The 6,000-nt window shown below is 34.9% G+C and overlaps 1 protein-coding gene across 1 annotated transcript in view; it reads right to left on the bottom strand.

The window, feature by feature from the left end:
* Positions 1-6,000, bottom strand: part of nav2a (neuron navigator 2a) — a 240,161-nt gene that overhangs the window by 166,516 nt on the left and 67,645 nt on the right. The window lies entirely within an intron of this gene.

The following is a 6,000-nucleotide window of genomic DNA, read 5'->3' as shown; positions in this document are numbered from 1 at the left end:
TAGAAAGTGAAGTTTAAATATAAAAAAAAAAAAAAAAAAAAAAGCCAAAATTCTTGACATTGTTTTACCCTCTATTTCTCCCTCTCTCCCTTCTTCCTTCTTATTCCCACTTCTATTCTTGCTGTCCATCTCTCCTCCTAACAAAGATGATCCAATCCTCACATTCATTATTTACGGAGACTGAAAAGCGCTTCACCACAAACACACACACACACACACACACACTTGCATTTGTGGTTTACGGGGACTCTCCATACACACACACACACACACACACACACACACACACACACACACACACACACACTTATTATCACAATCACGGACACCTATAAATGCAGTAGGTCTAGACCTCATTGTTTCTTTGATGCAATAAATTCTCAGTTTTATTACAATGATCTATACTGCAGTCAGCTCTTACACTAATTATTGAACAACACTGAATACTATTGAGACTATTGTAGTTCCCTAAGCACTTATACTCATATTCAGTACCATATTAATATCCAAACACTGATCTGAGATCAGCTTTCCAGTGTCCCTGTGGCTAAATGACATATATAATTAAAACTAGGTTAATATTTCTAGAAGGAAATACCAGGGCTTTCAAGTACATGCCTTGTTTTCTGTCGGCAACAACATAACCTTTGAAAAGTAAAGGCACCTTGAGAAGGTTAAACTGATGTCAGAAAGTCTATCATTTAGTCTACAAAGAAATGCAAGAAAGAAGACAAGTCAGTATGCAAATATTATTAACATTGTCAATGTCAGTCTGATAACTGAATGGTGATTATTCTAGCAATATATAAGCCTATGGAAGATTTGTAATATTGTAATAAGACCAATCTTAAACAAATAAAGATAAAAACTCTACAAATATATAGTGCAATAAAGTATGGGTCTTTTTATTGGAAATCCATTTTAATCTATCTGTCATGTATAAGTCAGAAAATGAAAGCTGAAACACAATTTGTTTAAATTAAATGTCATTCCTCCACCCAGCAGGTCTCTCATGTCACCTCTCAACCTCCAGATCCTCTAATGGAGAGAGAATTGATCAACGCTCTGCAGTTAATGACATGAGAGCCTAATAAATGTGGGTCTCCTGGGCACCTGATGCCAGATATATGAGCCCATCATCTATATATGTGGCGCTGAGAGGAAGTGAGTGGGCGGAAGTTATGAAAAAGACATATAAAGCAAATAGATAAAGATGATTTATAGTTTAGCTAAATAAACACACATTGGATAAATAACAGAATAACACAAAACATGTTCACATCAAGAACAGAGCCCAAAAAAACAATTTAGTCTACAAAGAAATGCAAGAAAGAAGACAAGTCAGTATGCAAATATTATTAACATTGTCAATGTCAGTCTGATAACTGAATGGTGATTATTCTAGCAATATATAAGCCTATGGAAGATTTGTAATATTGTAATAAGACCAATCTTAAACAAATAAAGATAAAAACTCTACAAATATATAGTGCAATAAAGTATGGGTCTTTTTATTGGAAATCCATTTTAATCTATCTGTCATGTATAAGTCAGAAAATGAAAGCTGAAACACAATTTGTTTAAATTAAATGTCATTCCTCCACCCAGCAGGTCTCTCATGTCACCTCTCAACCTCCAGATCCTCTAATGGAGAGAGAATTGATCAACGCTCTGCAGTTAATGACATGAGAGCCTAATAAATGTGGGTCTCCTGGGCACCTGATGCCAGATATATGAGCCCATCATCTATATATGTGGCGCTGAGAGGAAGTGAGTGGGCGGAAGTTATGAAAAAGACATATAAAGCAAATAGATAAAGATGATTTATAGTTTAGCTAAATAAACACACATTGGCTAAATAACAGAATAACACAAAACATGTTCACATCAAGAACAGAGCCCAAAAAAACAAAAAAAAAGGTTTGGGAAACCTGTTTGGTAACAGTCAAAATCTGTTCGGTGTGAATAGGCATTAAGATTGCTGGAGAAAGACAAAAGAAAGTGGGAACAATGGAAAGAGAGAGAGACGTGTCTGTGCCCCCATGCATCTGCAGTTCAGTGATGAGGACAGATGAGGTCATTATAATGGGTTTACAGCGCCCACCTGTGCATGGACCTAATGATCCATAAACACACACACACACCAGGACAGAGTCAACAGAGGCTAATGACACTTCAACCCCACACAAACACTATAACACTGCGGCTGCAGCAAAGCTTTCAAAGGAAAACAACCTTTTCAGGACTAAACCTGTACACAATAAAAAATAAACACTACAATATAACTGGGAAAAGCACTGGGAAAATGATCAATTGTAGACCAACTCCCAAAACAAATAACTCTTAAGAATTGGCTATTATCTTTAGTGAGTGAAAAACATATCGCGTGACCGGTATAGAACGATTTCCGAAATAAAAGACTCTTGTTAATGAACAAACTAGCGCAAGTCAGAGTCAAGAATGGGCTCATAATAGCTCTCATGATATCGATATAGTGAGTCATCGTGTGCTTTTTCTTTTTTCCTTTTGTGGTTTAATTAATTAGGGACTCAGAAAACAGCAGGTATATTAGGCTGCAGTCACTTTAAGACCCAATGCACTGATCCAATATACGGACTTTCCCAACTGTTTATGTTCACTTAAGACATAACTGACTGCGTTTATGTGAATACTGGCCAAGACAAGCATGTTGGCATATTTTTGTGTGTATGTGAGTGTATAAACATACAACCTGACCGGTTTCCGATTTCCAAAACAATTTACTCTTATGAGTCGGTTCTTATTAATGAATCAAATCAGAGAGCCTAACCACTGTAGTCAGATTCAAGAATGCTTTCATAATGAGCCGGTTCGATTTAGCGAATCAAAAACATACAGTTTCAACAGTGTAGTCCAATTAACTTACAAATGACTCTTCTGAGACGGTTCCTTTCAGTGACTCAAAGACAGACAGCATGACAAGTGTAGAATGATTACCGAAACACATATTTCTTAAGAGTCTGTTGTTTTAATGAAAAAGGCGATTATAGGTTTGAATTATTCTGAAATGATGTATAAATGCTGCAGAATTTAATGCAATTTAAAGCAGAGATAAAATATCTAAAAGACAAAAACCTAGTGATAAGTCTGCAATAAAACATTCTCTATATTTTCCGCTATTTAATGACAAAATAGAATGATTCAGCTTTATCATCTTTCAGTGTTTCTTTCCTGCAGAAGCAGGGCACGGGCTGTGAAATATCATTTCAGATATGAGAATGGAAGCTGACAGCTGCTTACTTCAGAGAGACGGCTTTTGCTGAACACTGTCAAACTTCAAAACCATATCAAAGCCAATTCATAAAGCCGTTGTGTGCGTGTTGATGAGAGGGAGAAACACTTCTGCTCTATCCAAGGAATTTGAGCAAAACTGTAACATCTACGTGAGGAAGAATATAAATCTGTCATTCGTTTATGAGAAAACATGAAAGATTATGATCCATGTTGAAGTGCTGCTCTGTGTTTAAATGATTTTAGCTTGATTGCTGGTGAACTTGGCTGATTAAAGTCCACATAATGTACTAAATAAGCAAGACAATGCATTTATACTTCATGCTATACTGTATTGTATTTCAAAATGCATGTATGCACTGGATGTGAAATCCCTGTTGTGGTTGCATTGATTTTAGATTGGCCCAGCCATTCAATATCAGTTAGATGGCCCCTTTTCATCAGATTTAGCCGTTTTTGGCCAGGCCTTTTCCCATCCATCGTCCTGTCTATGTCAGAGCTGACCTCTATGAAAGGATGAAGCTCTGGCACAGGAGTTTCGTGAATCATCAGTCTCAGACAGCTGTTGAAGAAGAAGTCACCTTGTGCTGCTGCCTCACAACACTCACTTCTATGGAAGCCTGTTTCCACCATGGAATGAATGATTTAACTGTTTTTATTTCACAATTCAGACTTCTTTTTTTTCTATGAATTGCTAGTTATATCTTCCATTTCTGAGATTTTATCTTAACTTTTTTACTCAGAATTCTGAGTTTACATCACACAATTCCAACTAGAGATATAGATAGATAAATTCTCATATAAAGAGTGCTGGGTGTTTATGGTGTCAATATATATATATATATTGTATATATATATTACAGGTTTGGAACAACAGACGAATGAGTAAGTGATATTTTAGTTTTATTTATATACTTCATATCATATTATTTATTAATATTCTTAATTAGGTTTTAATTTTATATTTTCACTTTCATTTTGATTTTAGTTTGTGTTATGTGATTTTGACAATTTCTTTTGTTAATATTTAGCTTTTTTTATCTAATATTTAGATTTCATTTATTTCAATTACCAAAAAAATAAAAATAATAATTCATCATTTTCATTTTAGTTTCAGTTAATAACAATAATACTGGTGAGTATATAATATAACTATTCCTTCAAGCTAGAAAATAGACACAAAAGTAGCCAATGACATGTCCAGGATAGCTACATTATTGTCATGTCATCTTCTAATGTTTCTTCACATCAGTCTTTTGCTTTCACTTTTTTGATACTATCAGATCAATCCTCTTGTTTGTCATGGAGCTCTTCTTTCAAGCTCCCTGTAAATATGCATACACTCAGTCAACCCACACACTCCTCTAGCAGATGATATTCCCATCGCCCTCACCAGCCCAGGAACTTGCTGAGGTGAGCAAGTTGATGTCTCTGCAGTCAGCGGCTGTCCCACTGAACACAGCCTGAAGGGTCTCTCTTTATTACTCTCACAATGTGAAAGCCTTAGTGAAGAGGAACCATACTGTACATCATAACTCACTGCGCACCACTGACCTATTATTACAGTCTCTGAGAGCAGCAGACACTACCAAGAGAACAATGTTACTGCTCATCCACTTTAACTCAGATGATTCTCCTACAGTCCCTTATGAGGAATAAAAATAAATAAGACAATTGTTGACATATAGTAAAAAAAATAAAATAAAAAATAGAGCTTTAAAACTGGATGAAAAATTCATATTTTATATAGAAATCTCAGCTTTTGGTACCTTTGCACATCTGAACACAATTTGAGATATTAAGTTCTCTTCTGACACTCAAAGATTACTGACAGATTACTACAGTTATTAATGATTTGTACACAGTTCTTTTTTTGTGAGAAAAGAAGTCTAAATTGTAAGATACAAACTCATAATTGGGAGAAAAAAGTCTGAATTGTGAGATAAAAAGTTGCATTAACACAGGCTTAAATTAGAGAAAATCTCATATAAAGAGTGCTGGGTTCATGGTATCATTTACAAGAAAAATAAATCCATAAACCATAAACTTCTAGTAGACTAATTAGAAAATGTCATTATTAATGTTTTGCACAGAATTATTTTCTTGCAAGAAAAAAGACTGAATTGTTAGAGATATAAAAGTATGAATTGTTTTGAACTTTTATTTTTATATTGTATATAGTTTTAGTACTTTTGTATGTGCTTTTGTAATTTGTATTAGTGTTTTTTAGATCTGTTTAGGTTTAATTAATTTTTATTTCAGTTTTAGCAATTTTATGAAGAAAAAAAAACACCAGAGATAAACCAGATTACTAGTATTCATTTGTTCTCTATATAAATCGTATTGCTGCCTTGGAAAAACAATTGATATGTCAAAAAGACCTCACCTGTGATTTTTCTTTCCTATGGGAAGAACTCTGGGACTGTCTCGAGCGATTTGATTGGCTGTGCCACTGTCCTCTGAACCAATTAAAAGCCATTCTATCTTCATAATGAGGTTATATGCTACAATGGACTTGTTTGCTGCTGAGTTAAATATGTTCCTGATGGGTTCATGCCACTGCTAATAAAAACCAGCAAGAACATTGTCAGCGCTTCAGAGAACGGCTACTTGATTTGCATAATTCCTTTGTCCAGCAAATGGAAATATTGTGGGTTGCACTCAGAATGGAGGCAAAGCAAATGATACAACCTCACATGTCACTTCCAGACGCTCCATATCAACTTCACC

This window comes from Sinocyclocheilus grahami, unplaced genomic scaffold (genome assembly GCF_001515645.1).
Source record: "Sinocyclocheilus grahami isolate Dianchi unplaced genomic scaffold, SAMN03320097.WGS_v1.1 scaffold341.1, whole genome shotgun sequence".
Lineage (NCBI taxonomy): Eukaryota > Metazoa > Chordata > Actinopteri > Cypriniformes > Cyprinidae > Sinocyclocheilus > Sinocyclocheilus grahami.
The sequence above is the reverse complement of the archived record's forward strand: the minus strand, read 5'-3'. Positions and strand labels throughout refer to the sequence as shown.